Genomic DNA, 16935 nt, shown 5'->3' with positions numbered 1-16935 from the left:
TTCACAACATATTGCGCAACTGCAGGGTCTTGAGACACATGCTAACTCGCAAACTAGAGAGCTAGCGACCTAAACGGTAGCCTTCAAGTTATTTCCTTTAAACTTAAATAGCCAAAAACTTACCACTTCCACACGGATAGGGAGGATAACTATTAACAGTTATTTAACCTTTAACATGAACGTTAATCAAATGTAATAATTTTTTCTGGGTACATGATACCATACAGCATCCATATCAACGGGCTGCACTAACATTAAACTTTCATATCAAGGCCGGGGCCTCAAACTAGTGTCCGGCGGGCCACATTTGGCCCGCGGGCCGCGTGTTTGAGGCCCCTGCTATAAGAGCACCTTTTTGCTCCCATTTTTACTTTATTTCCACATAATAAAAATGATTGACGCCGTAATATAAAGTAGTGATAAATGATCAATGAACGACATTTCACTTCATCACTTTGTGTTCCCAACACATAAGATTTATTAAGATTTTATTTTTGTTTACGTTCATTTTGGGTGTCAGGGAAGAGTTCAAGTTTATCACCAGAGTTGGGGGGCCACAAAGAAAAGAAGTGAATATCTCCATTATACTTGGTCATTGTGCTGATTTTACACCTCTGCTCTGGCCAGCCCCTTTGATGGACCGTCAATAAATCCAGCAAAAACAAGTGATGTTGTGACTTTGGCCTCCATTTGGAGACTCAAGCATGAAGTTCAGACGTGGGCCAGCGCTCTCTGTGTGCCTCGCTGTGGCGGTATTGTCAATTTTCCTGACGTACGGCGCACATAACTTAGTTTTTTTAACAGTGCGGCCCTTTGAGAGCGCCCACGCTTGAACCATATTTAACCTTTCTGTGTCAGACCACCCACCGGCCTCTGGCGCCCCCTCCCTTCCTTCCCTCGCCACCTCAACGCCACCGAATATGATATAGAGGCACTTTGGAGACGACTCGCGTAATTTCTTTTTGAGGACGCTTTGCGCACACAATGCCTCGACGGCAGCATAAATTAGCTTCAGTTAGCGCTGCTGGATTTTTATGTAGAGAACATCCACATTCTCATCTTCCCAGGAAGGGAAGACACTTTTTCCCAAGTTATGTCACACACGGGGGGGGGGTCGAGCATGCTGGTGAGGCCCTTTGAAAGTCACCTACACTTTAATGATCATCTTGATTTGAATTTATTATGTTTTATTTATTGCACAGCCATTTTGCACTTAGGCCATTTAGCCTGAAGGGTCGGTGATCGTTATTAATGCTGATTATGTTTTTGGGCATATTATATCAACATTCAACGACATGAAGTACATTATTTTTAAGTTAAAAATTTGATTAAAAATATAGCATTCTCTCTTTATATACATATATTTGTTTGTATATATTTATTTATGGGGTTTTTAATTTTTATTTTGCAAAATTAATAACAATCCAGTTTTTTTTCAGAAATATTGCAGCTTTAAAATTATTATGATTTTTTAAATTAAAAGATATGTTTTTTTCTGGGTTTACAAAGACATTTCTCATGTTATTTTACTATCTTGATTGCCGTGCAGTCCTTTCTTTGAATTATTTGTCTAATTTTAAAGTGTAATACTATCAGACCACATCAAACTATGTCATTTAATGTTACTTTTTTTTTATTTTTTTTTTTTGTATGTTAAAAGTTGAAATACTTAGAAAGCAACTGGCGGGCCGGATTCAAACACTTGGTGGGCCGCACGTGGCCCCCGGGCCGGAGTTTGCCCACCCCTGGTTTCTTATGTTATTTTTGGTCTTTGTAATCATATTGTATCGTACCTTACCGTACTTGCCTAGTCATGCCATCCAACCAACGCAAATGTCTTCCTGAGTTGAGAAAGCAATGTCATTTTCCAGCATCGGCCTGTTGCCCCCGTGGTCAATGACCTTTTTCCTTGTGACACTTTCAGCTGTCCCAGAGGAGCAGAGGACTGTTGGACAATCCGTGCGAGTTAATAATTAGTCTGAGTCCACTGTGAGGGAAGCCTGACCCCGTGAGCATCGCACAGCAAGGCATGGGGCAGCGGGCCCACAGAAGGCCTGATAAATGAGAGCGGCCGACACACCTTCAAAGTACAAAGACCTTACATGGGAATGAGCGGGAAGTCTGTGAATGTCGGTACAGGAATGTACCAATGGAAGTCTCGTGTCGGTAGAAAGCAGACACAATGAATGATGACGCAATGTATTTTCTCACAGGCAGTTCTTACCGTCTGTCGAATGTTTGCAGTATTTCTTGAAATGCTGGCTTTTCAACTGTATTATCGAGCAGCATTTCTTTTTGCGATGGCTTTCTGTGAACGTGCGCCATTTTGAATTCATTCATTTATTCATTTTCTACCGCTTATCCTCACGAGGGTCGCAGGGGGTGCTGGAGCCTATCCCAGCTGTCTTCGGGCGAGAGGCGGGGTACATCCTGAACTGGTGGCCAGCCAATCACAGGGCACATATAGACAAACAACCATTCACACTCACATTCATGCCTATGGACAATTTGGAGTCGTCAATTAACCTAGCATGTTTTTGGAAACCCCTGGTTTAGGGGCTTAATCAATGCACAGAGTGAAACCTCTTCCTGCTTGTTTGGAAGTATTGAGTTTATTTTCATTTATCGTGTGCAAGTGTAAAAAGAAGTTAACTTAAAGAAAAGAGAACATTACTTTTTCATGATTTTAACAAATCATATGCATTGCACTCCAAAAAATGTTTTTCCCCACACTTCATAAACTCAGATGCAATTTAAGAGGTTGGAGTGTACAATGTTTATGTTGTGGTTTTAACTAAACACACACTCAGTGCTATCAGATATAGCTACGTTACAAATATACAGTAGAGTAAATGACATACAGGCAGTGAGCATGTGCAGCCCGAAAGAGGCCTGAGAAGTTGTAGTGCTGAAACTCAGCAACAAAAAGACGGAGCAGAGAGACGGGAGAAGGCAAAGCCAAATGACAGAGAGGCAGAGGCCGTGGCTTCTCTCCTAGATGAACATTAATAATCCGAGCGAGCACAAAAGGAGCGCTGAGATCAGAGAGATCACCTCCATTGTGCACACATCTCCCAGTGACACCCACCGTTCGGCTGATGGGGAGAAGAAGAAGAATGGAGGAGCTTTACTTAACCTGGCTGCTCTCCCTCTTTCTTTTTTTTTGTAAAATGACATAATGGCCTTCTTTTAACAGCATGTCACACGGGATGTGCACTGACAGACCCTCATCTATTTATTACACCTTTCAAGCCAACTACACAGTTGTTATCACCCAGATTTGCTTGTTGTTAAACTCTATTCATACCTGATTTGGGGTCGTAGGAGTGACTATCTTTGTTTTTAACAATCTTTGTTGTTATCGTGACAAACAATTTTTGTTTGTTTATTTGTCTTTTACTTTATATTATTTTTGTTACATTTTTATTGACACCGCACGGTGGGCGAGTGGCTAGAATGATGGCCACACAGTCAGGAGATCTTGAAGACCTGGGTTCGATTCTCTGTGTGGAGTTTGCTTGTTTTCCCAGTGCGTGCGTTATTATGTATGTATATTTTGCCATAACAGGTCACTAAAATGGCTGCACGGCCAACAAGTGGTTCGCATGCAGGCCACACAACTAGGAGACCCGAGTTCGATTCCATGTTCTCCCCGTGTATGTGTGGGTTTTCTCCGGGTACTCCGGTTTCCTCCCACATTCCAAAAACATGCTAGGTTAATTGGCGACTCCAAATTGTCCATAGGTATGAATGTGAGTGTGAATGGTTGTTTGTCTATATGTGCCCTGTGATTGGCTGGCCACCAGTCCAGGGTGTACCCCGCCTCTCGCCCGAAGACAGCTGGGATAGGCTCCAGCCCCCCCACGACAAATTTAGCCACACTGTCTATATTTAGCCAAACAACGATGCTACAACATAAACTGTGATTGATTGGTGATTGGTCCAGGGTGTACCCCGCCTCTCTCCCGAAGACAGCTGGGATAGGCTCCAGCACCCCCGCGACAAATTTAGCCACACTATATATATTTAGCCAAACAATGATGCTACAACATGAACTGTGATTGGTTGGTGACCGGTCCATGGTGTACCCCGCCTCTCGCCCGAAGACAGCTGGGATAGGCTCCAGCACCCCCGCGACAAATTTAGCCACACTGTATATATTTAGCCAAACAACGATGCTACAACATAAACTGTGATTGATTGGTGATTGGTCCAGGGTGTACCCCGCCTCTCTCCCGAAGACAGCTGGGATAGGCTCCAGCAACCCCCGCGACAAATTTAGCCACACTATATATTTAGCCAAACAATGATGCTACAACATAAACTGTGATTGGTTGGTGACCGGTCTAGGGTGTACCATGCCTCTCGCCCGAAGACAGCTGGGATAGGCTCCAGCCCCCCCGCGACAAATTTAGCCACACTATATATTTAGCCAAACAATGATGCTACAACATAAACTGTGATTGGTTGGTGATCAATCCAGGGTGTACCCCGCCTCTCTCCCGAAGACGGCTGGGATAGGCTCCAGCACCCCCACGACAAATTTAGCCATACTGTATATATTTAGCCAAACAACGATGCTACAACATAAACTGTGATTGATTGGTGATCGGTCCAGGGTGTACCCCGCCTCTCTCCCGAGGAAAGCTGGGATAGGCTCCAGCACCCCCGCGACAAATTTAGCCACACTGTATATATTTAGCCAAACAACAATGCTACAACATAAACTGTGATTGGCTGGCCACCGGTCCAGGGTGTACCCCGCCTCTCGCCCGAAGACAGCTGGGATAGGCTCCAGCACCCCCACGACAAATTTAGCCACACTGTATATATTTAGCCAAACAACAATGCTACAACATAAACTGTGATTGGCTGGCCACCGGTCCAGGGTGTACCATGCCTCTTGCCCGAAGACAGCTGGGATAGGCTCCAGCACCCCTGTGACAAATTTAGCCATACTGTATATATTTAGCCAAACAACGATGCTACAACATAAACTGTGATAGGCTGGCCATCGGTCCAGGGTGTACCATGCCTCTCGCCCGAAGACAGCTGGGATAGGCTCCAGCACCCCCGCGACCCTCATGAGAATAAGCTGTAGAAATGAATGAATGAAGGTCACCAAAATATTATAAACAGCTCTCGGCATTACAGCTTGTAAACATTCCAGTATAACCGTCATAATGAACATATTGTTGATGAAATTTGATTGGGCAGTTGTAGCTTATAACGTGAATAACATCTTAAAATCCCAGATTATCAATAATTGCATGAGGATGTGAGGATCGGGATGGCGTATCGGCTCGTATTGACATGTGCTTGAGGCCCTCAGGTGCCGCTGTGAAAGGTGGGATGGGGGTCAACAGAGCAGCAGTTCACTTCTACTCATTAATCATCAGACTGGACAGCCACAGACGGGAGACTCTGGAGGTGGATAGGTCTGGACCACAACATGTCCTTGACCTCCACCTGTCTTTGGCCGCATTCCACTTTTCATGTCTTTTTTTTTCTCATCGCTACCTCTGTTTTGTTTTGTGCAGCAGCCTTTATGATATCTACACAAGTCACATGACACGGTTGTGATTGATTGATTAAGTGCTTAAAGACGACAGGCGTATTTCCTCTGCTGATCGGTGTCCCAATTTAGCTTTTCATTTGTTATTGGCCCCAAAACCGGAGGTTGTGCTTTACTTTGATTGGGTCAGGACCTCCACTAGAAGATTAGTATGGATTTCTTTGAGGGCTCAAAATTGACCATGAACACATCACTGTGAGGGAATGATGATTCCTTACATCATAATGATTTATGATCATTATGATGCATTTTAGGCGGCACGGCGGATGAGTGCGCGCGCAGACCTCACAGCTAGGAGACCAGGGTTCATTTCCACCCTCGGCCATCTCTGTGTGGAGTTTGCATGTTCTCCCCCGTGCATGCGTGGGTTTTTTCCGGGTACTCCGGTTTCCTCCCACATTCCAAAAACACGCTTGGTTAATTGGCGACTCCAAATTGTCCATAGGTATGAATGTGAGTGTGAATGGTTGTTTGTCTATATGTGCCCTGTGATTGGATGGCGACCAGTCCAGGGTGTACCCCGCCTCTCGCCTGAAGACAGCTGGGATAGGCTCCAGCACCCCCGCGACAAATTTAGCCACACTGTATATATTTAGCCAAACAACCATGCTACAACATAAACTGTGATTGGTTGGTGATCGGTCCAGGGTGTACCCCGCCTCTCTCCCGAAGACAGCTGGGATAGGCTCCAGCACCCCCGCGACAAATTTAGCCATACTGTATATATTTGGCCAAACAACCATGCTACAACATAAACTGTGATTGGTTGGTGATCGGTCCAGGGTGTACCCCGCCTCTCTCCCGAAGACAGCTGGGATAGGCTTCAGCACCCCCTGCGACGTTCGTGAGGAAAAGCGGTAGAAAATGAATGAATGAAATGAATGATGCATTTTATAGTTGATAGAGGGCCGCACAGTGGACTAGTGGTTAGCGTGCTGGCCACACATTCAGGAGATCTCTGTGTGGAGTTTGCATGTTCTGCTGATATTTCTGACATTTTCCGGTTTCCTCCCACATTCCAAAAACACCTCTCGCCTGAAGTCAGCTGGGATAGGCTCCAGCATACCCCCACGACCCGAAACAGGGTCTAATACAGAGCCACTGTGTGGTGTATTTGTCAGGAAGCACAGTAGGGTTTTTCTTACATAGCGTCTCACATACATTCATATATGCGCATACATAAATAAAGAAAATTAATGTGCAAAACCTGAACGCAAACTGTTTTGTTTGTTGATTGTTTGTCCTGCAGGATGACGCTCAACGCTGTGAGAATTCAGACATGGACTCAGTAGCTGACAGATGATTTGCTCGGCATCGGACGTGGCTCCGTTACCTCTTCCTCGCCTCCTCCTCTGGGGACGGTACGTTCGTCCGGAGCCATTTTTCAGCCAATTTATTTCTTGATGTGCTCTAACCTGGGGCATCTCCCGCTGGGGAGGCTTTATGTGGTGATTAATGACGGCTGTTTAGCCCCCATACCTGGGGGAGCCAAAGCCCATCTGCAACCAGGCTGACAGGTACAACACTGCACTGCAACACTGACAGAGTGGGACAGGCCTGCGGACGACTGGCGCACAGGTGTCACCACCAACTTCGGAATTCGGACAGTTTGGCGGTTGGACAATCAGACTTATCATTTCAAGGAAAATTCGGTTATAAAGATGAACACGAATCTAGAAACTTGGTAAAAAATTCCCAAATGTTTTACACTTTTATAATTTGGTCAGTTCTGTATCAGTGGACTATTTTTAGTATGGCAGTCAGACAACTCGAACTTCAAGCTCAAATTCCGAAATAATAACCAAAACCACAACAAATCTACTGATTTAGCAGCTAGACGACTCATAACTTGACCTAAGATTTCAAGGAAAATCTAATGAAAATGTCAAATAAAACCCAGAACCTGCAAGATACTTGATGTTACAATGGTTTGGTCGATGCGCAACTTAAAATTCGACCCCAAATTTCAGGGAAAATTTGTGAAAAAAGTTGAAGAAAATAACAAAACCTGAAAAACCCCTGAAATTCCTGATGGTTCAGCAGTCATACAACTCAGAATTTGACCTAATATTTCCTGGAAAATCTGATCCAAAAGTCGGGGCTAGGTAAATTTATTTGGCATTTCTCTCGTTTCCTGAGTGATTTTTGTGTGTCCTTTTTCCATTACTTTCGGAAACTGTCATCCAAAAGAACAATAATCCAGAACCCAAACAAAAAGCTGAGCAGAGTCGTTAACATCAGCTGATTATTTAGGACGAACACTTGTGTAGCGAACTCTCAAAACTCCCAACAGTTCAGTGGTCAACTACTCAGAATCCAACCTTTTTAGGAAAGTGCAGACTGAGTTAAAAGGAAAGAGTAGTCCTTCAAAAGTCCAATGTTGTGGTGAACGGACAACTCAGAATTCAACCCACAATTTCAAGAAACCCATAATTCCTGTCGAATACTTAGGTTATTCAATTCCACCCATGTGTGGAGTTTGCATGTTTTCCCCGTGCATGCGTGGGTTTTTCTCCGGGTTCTCCGGTTTCTTCCCACATTCCAAAAAAACATGCTAGGTTAATTGGAAGACTCCAAATTGTCCATAGGTATGAATGTGAGTGTGAATGGTTGTTTGTCTCTATGTGCCCTGTGATTGGCTGGCCACCAGCCCAGGGTGTACCCCGCCTCTCGCCTGAAGACAGCTGGGATAGGCTCCAGCATAAACAACACAAAAATTGTTGTTTTACATGAAAATAACTATTTATTTACTAATATAACACCATTAACTATTTACAAATTTCACATTTGGAACTGAGACCTGGGTTCAATTCCACCCTCGGTCATGTCTGTGTGGAGTTTGCATGTTCTCCCCGTGCATGTGTGGGTTTTCTCCGGGTACTCCGGTTTCCTCCCACATTCCAAAAACATGCTAGGTTAATTAGTGACTCCAAATTGTCCATAGGTATGAATGTGAGTGTGAATGGTTGTTTGTCTATATGTGCCCTGTGATTGGCTGGCCACCAGTCCAGGGTGTACCCCGCCTCCCGCACGAAGACAGCTGGTATAGGTTCCAGCACCCCCCGCGACCCTCGTGAGGATAAGCGGTACAAAATGAATGAATGAATTAATACTTAGATTAATTAATCTTTCCCAGAAAGGTGAATTAAAACCTAAACAGTCACTGTGTTTATAGCTTTTAGTAGACAATCAATGCACCGCTACATTCCCCTGCATGCTAGCGCGGCTTTAAATGAGCATTGGAGGTTTCAGCCAGATGATTTAGACATCCATTATACGCTTGAACGCCTTGTCTACTTCACTCCATCACGCAGCATCCCTCAGCAGAGGCGTCCGGCGTGCCAGAAGGACCCTAATGAGATTAGGCTGTGGACAGGTTGGCGGCCAGTAGCTGTCACAACTGGTCGGGTGGGCGTGTGGAGAGACATGTGAGCTTGCAAGTGGATGTGAGTTGATGGTGATTAATGGGCGAGCTAATGTGTAGTCTGCTTCTGTCAACGACAGACACATCTGCAAAAACACACACACACACACACACAGGTAACACTAACTTCATGTCAGTGTTGTTTATGTAGCGATAAGCTTGCTGGATGCTTTCCAGCAAGCTTACTAATAGCTCCGGATAATTCACTCATAGCAGCTAATTGATGACTTCTCCTAACGAGGCGGCCCGCTTCACTGGCTTTGTGGGCTTACACCTCGGCACTTGAAGGCCATGCTTGCAACAAAGCCAACGAGAGGCCGTCTGCAGGCACAATGCAGGAAGCCCCGCGGCCCCAGACGGCTTTGAAGCCCACTGAGATCAAAACGCCACGCTGCGTGGAGCGCAGACTAGGTGAGCGCTAGGGCCCAACAAGAGACAAATGGCCGCGAGGAAGGAGAGGGAGGAGGGACAATGACTTCCGAAGATAAAATCATATTTGGAAGGCGAGCTTCCAAAGCCCCCCCCCCCCCCCCCACATACTCCCCTTCCCCCGGCCTTTCCTCTCTGAATATGGACAATGACTGTTTGCATTTACAGAACCATAAGTCAGACGTGCTCGTTGCCACAGAGCAGCTGGCACGTTTGCTCGATAATTATAATTATTAATCATGGCGATTTCACGCTCTTCAAGCGGGACGGTGGGAGGTTGCAGCGGGACACGACGTGGCTGGCGCCTCTGGCACTGCAAAGCAGGCTGGGTAAGGTGGTCTGCAGGGAGGAGGCGGCATGTAGGGGTGAGCACTTAGTAGAGCACAGACCGTCTGCTAAGGCTGAACCACGTTGCCATTTGTGAACATGTTAAGTTGCTATTACTAGTACTACTTTTTGCACGGCGGTCGAGTGGTTAGCACGCTTGGAGGTTCAATTCCACCCTACTCCGGGTTTCTCCCACATTCCAAAAACATGCTAGGTTAATTGGCGACTCCAAATTGTCCATAGGTATGAATGTGAGTGTGAATGGTTGTTTGTCTATATGTGCCCTGTGATTGGCTGGCCACCAGTCCAGGGTGTACCCCGCCTCTTGCTCGAAGACAGCTGGGATAGGCTCCAGCACCCCCCGCGACCCTCATGAGGAAAAGCGGTAGAAAATGAATGAATGAATGAATGAATAACAATGACCAAGCCTAGCTGGAATTCTAGCTGTAATACGCTTTAAATGTGCTTCAACAACTTTCAAATGACTCTTACGACCTTCTAAATGTTTTTTTAAAGTGGACCAATGATGCTTTTTGCACTTTTTTAACCTATAAATCTTGTTACAATGTTTTATTTTTTGGTTAAACAATGCCAAAGCGGTTAGTACATTTGGAAATGAGCCCTGAAAGAAGTTTTGGATGGTTCGGCAGAGTTTTTTCTAACACTGAGTTCTACTGATGTCAATGCAATCCAGACTGCACCCTACGTATCCTGAAGTCCTCCGGGGCGCTTGGGAGTGTGACCAATCACAGCGTAGTGGGCGTATCTAAAGGAGAGCCGGGGGAGGAGTCAATTAAACAGACCATTTGGGTCGGAAACAGGAAGTTTATGGAAAAACTGCAGAAAGTGGTGCAGAATCTGGAAGATCTAGAAAGCGGGGGAACATAAACTTGAAGTCAGGGGATCTGGCAGAGTGAGGTCGTTTTTTATGGTAATAGTAATGGTAATGGTTGAATTTCATTTGAACATGCATCAGATTACAATTGAATGCATCACATAATCAGTTCCCAGTTCCACATGTCCAAAAGGAGTAGGAAGAAGCAAAGCTTATTAAATCCTACCCCTCCATCTGGTACTTTTACAATCAGTAACTGTTACATTTGTTCACTTCCTGCTTTCCATAATACAGTTTAAGGTTTTTTTGTTTTTATGTTTTTTTTTTTTTTAATAAAAGGTTTGGTTTAGGTTTGACTTGTGGGAGAAATCAAATTTCTAACAATCCTAATTTTCTTGCATTTATGAGCTACCTTAGTTTAATTAGGATTCCGATTACAAGTTGACTATTCAGACAGCCAACTTGTCATCCCAAGATGCTCATTTTTGCCGCGAGCTCCTCGGCCAACCCTGCGGCGGAGGTGATCCTTCTAAACGCCTTCCCTTCCCGCCTCTGGAGGACAGCTTTAACTACCGGCTCTCAGTCCGGCAGCTGGCGGCGTCTACTCGGGCCCTCTGCTAAGCAGCTGCCTGGCAGAGCTCAGCCTGACTCCTACTGTAAATACCAGCACCGCTGCATAAAGAGACGCTTAACTGGCCGCTTGCTGCTGTTCTCCTTGTTAAAAACGAGCGCGGCATGGGAAGCTGGCCATGATGGTGTGTATGTATGTGTGTGTACTATGCGTACGTGTGAGTATTTGTGCTACTGTACGTGTCCTTTTGTCATGTTGCGTTTATTAATCAGCTCTCCTATTGCATGCGAGGCTGACAGATGGTCGCTCACCCGGGTGCGAGATGCGGACCTCGCACCTCGTCAAAGCAAACAAATACCAGGAGACGTGCAAGGTCCGACTTGGGCCCGAGGTCAACACATGTCGGGTTTGGCACACACGTGAACAGATGTGTTAATTTGAAGAGAAACTGCAGCTCAGAGATTTACTTTTTTGTGTTCTTGCTAATGGGCGACACGAGACATTTTGCTTTAAAAATCCACCAGCAAAATTAACACTATGTTCACACATTTTTAGAACATTTTTGCCCACTAAAAATAACCTCAGTCCAATACTTAAAAAAAGGTCAGTAAGGATAATTCATAATGCCGCCTACAGAGAACATACTAACTCATTCATTCATTCATTTTCTACCCCTTTGCCTCACGAGGATCACAGGGGTGCTGGAGCCTATCCCAGCTGTCTACTGGTTGCCAGCCAATCACAGGGCAAATATAGACAAACAACCATTCACACTCACATTCATACCTATGGACAATTTGGAGTCGCTAATTAACCTAGCATGTTTTTGGAATGTGGGAGGAAACCGGAGTACCCGGAGAAAACCCACGCATGCATGGGAAGAACATGCAAACTCCACACAGAGATGGCCGAGGGTGGAATTGAACCCTTGTCTCCTAGCTGTGAGGTCTGCACGCTAACCACTCGACCACCATGCAGCCCCGTTATTATTATTATCATAAAAAGTATTACTAGTAATAGTAATAATTTGTTACTCATGTTTAGCGTTCTAAAAAGTGCAAAAAAATGAATTGTCTAAAGAAATCTAATACCTGTGTTTGTGTGGCCTATTTGCCCCCCGCCCCCCTCTCCCCGTGCGTCTCTCCAGGGGGTTATAAAATTGACAGCTGCTTTGATGGATGACCTCCAGTCAACTCTCCATCCATCCTCTCTTCTCCTCCTCTTGCCATCCCTCCACTCTGCCTGTCCTTATCCCGACCACGCATAACACAGCCCCCCCCTGGAAAGGCCCGGACAGGAGGCCGGTCTATGTGGCCAGAGCAGGAAACAAAAGCCTCTCTCTGGCATTCAAATGTCCCACCCCTCCACCATCATCCACCACTAGCACCTTCAGAGCCCCCCCACACCCCCCCCAGTCCTCCAGGGAGAGTGCTCTCTGCTGGGCAGCGGCTGTTAATAAGCTGCTAATGAGGAAACAGACCTCTATTCTCCGCTAACATCAAGACAGATGGACGCACGTGACATGTTTGTTTTAAACTTCCTGTGGTGATGATGGATAACAAGGAGGAAGAGGCTAAACATTTTGTTAGCAAAAACATATGAAGAAATGAGGGTATTGGTGATGTATTACCAGAGCTTAAATGATTTCAGGAGTGGGTAGTTGGCCTCTAAAGTGCTTATTAAATCAAACCACGCATATTATTATAAAAAACAACAATCAGATAACAGCTTATTATACTAATAGGTGATTTTTACGCTTTATAGCCATGTCAGCAAAGGACACGTCTTGATGGAAACAAGCTTTATACCTTTATAGCAAAATGCGATGCACCTCTTAATCAAGTCATTTTTAAAGAAGTAGTGGAATAACAAAAAAGCAGAAAAAAGATGATAAACAAAAAATTATGAACTTTTTCTGGTAATACTTTTCTTGTAATTGTTTGAAATTTTTTAATATTTTTATAATAATATATTTTCCCTGGTGAGGTGTCAGCATGGCCGTGAGCGAACTTAACTTGGAAATTGTTTAAAGTAGCTGTTATTTCAGCTATTTTATTCATATATATTTGCTACTAATAATAATAATAATCGCCTGGAAAAAAAGCTTTTGATACTGAAAATTGCAGATGAAAAATAGACTGGTGCATTAGCAGCAATGCTAATTCCTGTCCAGGTCAAATAAACTAGCAATTTTTTAAAAATTATTATTAAATTAAATTATTAAAAAAAAATTAAACAATTATTTTTTAAATTATTACAAAATTAAAATCAGGTGATTTTATGCAGAATGTCGGTGCCAGCAATTCATACAGTGGTTTGTACAGATAGAGCGATGCATGGTATTTCAATCAAAATAATGAGAAACACTGACATATACAGTAGGAATGCTTGTTTAAGTTTAGTGTAGAAGAAGTTTAGGTTTAAGGTAAGTGACCTCTGACCTCACAAATGGACAAAAATGTCCACAGACACACTCCAACATGTTGTAGAAAGTCTCAACCATGGAGAACAAGCTGCTACAGTGAGTGAATATCCTGGAAGCATAATTAGAAGCATTCTCCATTCCTCAACCACTTTCTCCTCATCTTTCTCTCCCAGGGGTCCAGAGGAAGCGGCATGCCGTCCGCAGACCCGGCAGGCCAGATGTGCTCCAGAGGGGACGAGCGATGGCGTCAAAGGCGCCGACACAACAAGGAAGTGTGCCTTTTCAAACGCTGCTTTGTCCACGTCGGTGCACGGGTGCACTGACAGGAGGTCCGCATCGGAGTGGCCCCTGCCAGGAGGCCCCCGCAGGCGGCGCAGTGTGTGGCGGGGCCCTGTGTCCATCACATGCAGGTATTGATATGGATGACCCCAGCAGAGAGCCCGGGGACTCTTAATGGGCCTCTAACGGGATGACCAGCCTGCGGACAGCCCCCGTCGACCCCCCCTGGCACTCAGGGAAGAAGGAAGATGATAACAGATGGAGGGGGCGCTCTTAGCGTTTGACGGACAGACGAAGAAAGGTGGGGATGAGCAGGAGGGAGTCAGTGGGTGAGTGACAGCTCTTGGTGGGGTGTCAGAAAGTGACAGTGAAGTCGTGGAAGTTAGCCGATGAGGGGTGGCTATCGACCCTCGTGGAACTTTCTGTGGCGGTTGTGTCCTTAAAAAAAAACAACCAAACTCTTGTAGCTCATTCAAAAAACACATTTTTGAAATTTGACCATGTAAAACATCAATGCGTGATCATTTAATCATCATTTTGTTTCTAAAACTATGAACTCTGTTCAGCATATAGGACTTTTTGGAGTTATTTGTCCATAAAACCTTCATTTAGATCATTTAAAAATAGATTATAACATTATTTTTGTCTCTAAAACAATCAACTCATTTCAAATTGGACTTTTTGGAATATTTTTTTGGAGATAATTTAAAAAATTAAACACTAAACAGCAACAACAAAAGCCTCTTTTAGATTATTTACAAACTGATTTACCAAGCTTCCCTCTTGGTCATTTAAAGATGGAATTGGAAATTAAGACATTTTTGGAGTTTTTGTGTCCATAAAAACAGCAAAGTCCTTTTAAAATATTTTTTGGAATTTGTTTTGCTGCACGGGGGACCAGTGGTTAGCGTGCAGGCCTCACAGCTAGGAGACCGGAGTTCAATTCTCTGGGTACTCCGGTTTCCTCCCACATTCCAAAAACATGCTAGGTTAATTGGCGACTCCAAATTGTCCATAGGTATGAATGTGAGTGTGAGTGGTTGTTTGTTTATATGTGCCCTGTGATTGGCTGGCAGCCAGAAGACAGCTGGGATAGGCTCCAGCACCCCCCGTGATCCTCGTGAGGCAAAGGGGTAGAAAATGAATGAATTAATCTTTATACTACATGTTCTTCTTCTAATATTTGGACTCTGTTCCCATAATATTTCTTTCATATTTAACATTGCCAAAGCTACTGTAATTGTAGATTTAGTTGGTTTATCATTATATTACAACTTTATGGCAACTTCTTTAATATTTCAACTTGGGTTAATTAACCAACAAAATTCCATGTTACATCATTTAGAAAGTAGACTAGACTTTTTGGAGTTTGTCCACAAAAAAACAACCAAATGCCTCTCTGGCATTGAAAAACTAACAATACCTAATATATATTTAAAATTTACTTTATATTTTTTGTCCATAAAGAGTTAAAAAAACAACTAAACTACACTTTGAAATAATAAAAAAAGTGATTAACAAAATATTTTTACAAAAACTAACCAAACTATTGTACAAAAATTAAATGGACATGACCCAGGAAGTGTAACCAAGAAACAGGAAGTGGGGAAGACATTAAAGGGGACCCACAGGTGTCCAACATCCTTGGATGTTTTTACCTGCATGCCGACCTGGCTGGCTGGGAATCATTCAGCAGCAGCAACTACTGTAAGTACTGTTATATTTTATTTCACCTAAATAACACATTTCACACATTTCTAAAGCTTTATTTGCATGTTTTTGACTCTATCCTATAACACACATACATAGATACACCACCGCAGTCATGCACGGTCATCATATCAGTGTCCTGTCTGATTGGTTGGGGGTCTCCAAGGAGCCATTAAGTACAAAGCGTTAACATCTGCCAGACATTACTGAGCCAGAACGGTTTTCATTTGTCCATATGATGACACCCACACACACACACACACACACACACACACATACACACACGCAGCGGCTGCTGTCACTTCTGCTTTCCCCGGCAGTGCTCATATAATTGCCACTGAGTATGTAAACGTGGTAAAGAGACGTTCAATGATATTGGCATTTCCACGCCGTCATTATCAACGTGTCAAATGCTGCATTTTGCTGTTTTGAGATGTAACGGTGGACAGTTGCGAGCATCAAATCCTGTCCATCACTTCAATGCGCTCGGCTTTATTTGTGTGTTTTTAATAATAGCCTGAATGCAAGTTGTAGTGTTTAGCATTAACGACGTTCCATCTGTGCGCTTATTTAACGGAATCTAATGTGTGTCAAGTCTTCGTCAAGTCGTGTATTGAAAAAAAATGAGCTTTAATCCTCATTAAAACTATGACGGAAGAGAAATATATAAATATACAACATCTATATTGACTTTCAGTACTGTTTATTGTTCAAACATAGTTCTTTTAATCAGTGTGGAAGTAAATATCCAATGCATTCATTACAGTATGTGACACATCAACATTCATACGAAATAGTGTACAGACGGCTTTTTGACCGCCGATTATTTTGAGTCGCCAGCCAATCACAGGGCACATATAGACAAACAACCATTCACACTCACATTCATACCTATGGACAATTTGGAGTCGCCAACTGCCTCTCGCCCGAAGACGGTTGGGATAGGCTCCAGCACCCCCGCGACCCTCGTGAGGAAAAGCGGTAGAAAATGAATGAATGAATAATTAATTATTTTGAGTCAATTTTTTTGTGGTTGTCATTAATAACTGGAGGGAGGAGCGATCGCGTTCGCGTTCATTATGATGTTAGGATGAAGAGTCTTGAACCAGTCATAATGTGCTATGTACATCACTATATTGACACTTACTATGGTACCCATTATGTCATTGGATGGTCATATCACCTCGTACTTCGGTACATTATTTAAAAAAAAAACAAACAAACCTTAAACTGTATTATGGAAAGCAGGAAGTGAACAAATGTAACAGTTACTGATTGTAAAAGTACCAGACGGAGGGGTAGGATTTAATAAGCTTTGCTTCTTCCTACTCCTTTTGGACATGTGGAACTGTGAACTGAT

At 43.8% G+C, this 16935-nt stretch overlaps 1 long non-coding RNA gene across 1 annotated transcript in view; it reads left to right on the top strand.

Annotated features, from left to right (window-relative positions):
• Positions 1–14179, top strand: part of LOC131108273 (uncharacterized) — a 33172-nt gene extending 18993 nt beyond the window's left edge. The window contains exons 4-5 of the long non-coding RNA XR_013630456.1: positions 6825–6936; positions 13760–14179. This is a non-coding gene — a long non-coding RNA (uncharacterized LOC131108273). The remainder of the gene's footprint in view (positions 1–6824; positions 6937–13759) is intronic.
• The last annotated feature ends 2756 nt before the right edge of the window (positions 14180–16935 follow it).

Source organism: Doryrhamphus excisus, linkage group LG20, assembly GCF_037039965.1.
Source record: "Doryrhamphus excisus strain RoL-2023G ecotype Guam linkage group LG20, RoL_Dexc_Guam_v1.1, whole genome shotgun sequence".
Taxonomy (NCBI): Eukaryota; Metazoa; Chordata; class Actinopteri; order Syngnathiformes; family Syngnathidae; genus Doryrhamphus; species Doryrhamphus excisus.
Note: the sequence above shows the minus strand (reverse complement) of the source record. Positions and strands in the feature narration are given on the sequence as shown.